Source organism: Nannobrachium achirus, assembly GCF_963921795.1.
Source record: "Nannobrachium achirus genome assembly, chromosome: 11".
Taxonomy (NCBI): Eukaryota; Metazoa; Chordata; class Actinopteri; order Myctophiformes; family Myctophidae; genus Nannobrachium; species Nannobrachium achirus.
The window spans coordinates 57,090,285-57,092,801 of NC_137820.1; the positions used below are offsets into that span (position 1 = coordinate 57,090,285).

At 44.0% G+C, this 2,517-nt stretch overlaps 1 protein-coding gene across 1 annotated transcript in view; it reads right to left on the reverse strand.

Moving 5' to 3' along the window:
* Positions 1-2,242: 2,242 nt before the first annotated feature.
* The window catches only part of kcnq1.2 (potassium voltage-gated channel, KQT-like subfamily, member 1.2), a gene marked incomplete at its 5' end in the record, with an annotated part of 482,784 nt that continues 482,509 nt past the window's right edge, over positions 2,243-2,517 (reverse strand). Inside the window, one exon of the mRNA XM_080737216.1 lies at positions 2,243-2,517. This exon is cut by the window's right edge and continues 284 nt beyond it.

The window sequence follows — 2,517 nt, forward strand, 5'->3', positions numbered from 1 at the left end:
CACATGACATACTTTTTATATATATATGTAAATATGGGGGCGTCTGTGTTAAAAACGTTTCGTTGTCAAGCTCAACGTTGGGCATTTGGACCTATAAATGGAGAAATGGAGCGAATCTGTTAAGTCGACTTACATGATTCCAGAAGTGTAGTGCTTATTCGCTCTTGTATCAAACCGGTACTCGAAACGTACTTAGAATTTAACATATTTTCTAAAGTAAATATGGGGGCGGCTGTGTTAAGAACGTTTCGTTGTCAAACTCAACGTTGGGCATTTGGACCTATACATGGAGAAATGGAGCGAATCTGTTTGGCCTAAACATGGAGATGTGGATAACACTATATATGGAGATAGTCTAGTACATCATGTCATATGGGACTACCGTCATAGACAGTAGCCATTGTTAGGTCGGAGTCAATGGCTGTCTGTCTGACTGTCTGTACAGGAAGTGATGTCACATGACATACTTTTTATGCCCATATATGAGTCCTTCTGTACCACATCTCCATGTTTAGGCAAACTCCACACAGAAAGGCCCTATCGCCAACCCAACCTAGGGTGTGAGCGATAGGGCCTTTCTGTGTGGAGTTTGCGTGTTCTCCCCGTGTCTCCTAGGGTTGATACCCTCACAAAAACATGAACAAACTCCCCCCAGAATGACAACAACTAGAATCGTCAGAGAAACGCTGTGGTTGGCCAGATTGTCAAGAATGCGACGGTTGCATGTCACCCTGAGGTCGCATTCCACCCTTGGGTGTCTTACTAGTCTAATTGTGCTGTTACCCCCTGAAGGAACCCTGGTTGGAGGTAGTTTTATACATGGGTAATGGACATTTTTAAAGCTGGTTTGCAGAGATTACATTGAATTACCAAGCCAACCATTAGCTTGGCTTCTCTCAGTGTGAATGCAGCATAACTTTGCTCATTAAGATTGGTATGTGATTGAATTGGTCATTTGTCTTTAGAAAATAGCTGAGGTATAAAATTGGGCCTAAGTGGTTATAGTGACCAATAATAATATTCAAATGAAATTCTATAAAATGATGATTCTGAAATGGGCAGTCTATAAAGTACTATATACTTTACCTTAATGCTACACCTTCGTAACATTGTGAATGCAATATGGCTATATAACCTTTACTTTAAGTACAACATTTGAGTACTTCTTGGTTGCCTGTGTGTGAGTGCGTGCGTGCGTGGGTGCATGTGTGCGTGCGTGCGTGCGTGCGTGCGTGCGTGCGTGCGTGCGTGTGCGTGTGTGTGTGTGTGTGCGTGTGCGCGTGCGTGTGTATCTTTCTTCCTTCTCTCTCTGCTTTCAGTTCCAAAGTGAATCCCGTCCATCCTGTGTGTTTTTCTTGGTTTGTTCTCGTCTCCATGAGCGGCAGAACAGAACTCTGCTGTCACAGAGAACCTTATTATTATAGTCTTCAAGTTGTTCTCTTGACGGACGTCCAATGTCAATAAAAAGACAAAAAAAAAAAAAAAAAAAAGCTTTTGGGAGGGGGGAGAGGGAGTCCTACGTAAAGAGGAAGAGAGGGGGTTTGTGGGAAACGGAGTTCCCCCTTTTTCACAATTTACCACTCTGGCCAAACACTGTTCACTTCACATTTCATCTCCCGCCTCGGCGACCCCGCGTTTACCACCGAGTCTGAGGCCTTAAGCTAGATGCAGAATAGACCCAAATTTAGAGTGAAAATCTTTGCTTCTGGGGGTCCCTGGAACAAAATATTTTGAGATGGGGGTCCGTGGACAAATACATATCATTTTGGGGGTCCTTGACATGACAAAGTTTGAGAACCACTGTTATAGCAACAAAGTTTTTTTCTGAAAACTGTTAAGACATTTGTAGAATCTACCTATCAGTGGTTAAGGAACCCCAAAATTATATTTTGGGGTTCATTTTGTTTTGGCGATTCAGGGAGTCTGGTGTTGCTCTCACTGAAGAGGTTTTCCTCGTTTGGAAATCCGTACCGCGAATCAGCGTTGTGAATCAGCGTGGGTGGGGTTTTCCCAGAACTCATGTGCGATTCGCCACCACCGGACTGGACTGCACACATCGCGTCGCGGTAACATGCAATCGTATCGATCTCGCTATGAAACATCAGTAGCAGACATGTTATGTTGTGTTTGATTACTAATTCGTTGTGCTCCTATTCCTGCTGTTTCTTTGGTTAGCAAGTAGCACTAGCAAGCAACAGGCTAGCCACTAGCCAGCCACACATAACAACACTACGTCATCTGCTTTGCTACTGTTGTGTTGGTCAGACGGTGAACCAATCGCAGAAGACTGCCTCTTTGGCAACGCCCATCCCAGAAACAGCTCTGGAGGGAAGCACTTTCAGACTGAATAATGGAGTGAAACGAAATGTCAATTCAGGCTGAGTGTCAGGCTACCGCGGACCCCCATCTCAAAATATTTTGTTCCACGGATGGACCCCATCTCAAAATATTGTGTTCCAGGGACCCCCAGAAGCAAAGATTTAAGTTAAACATTTTCACTCTAAACGTGGGTCTATT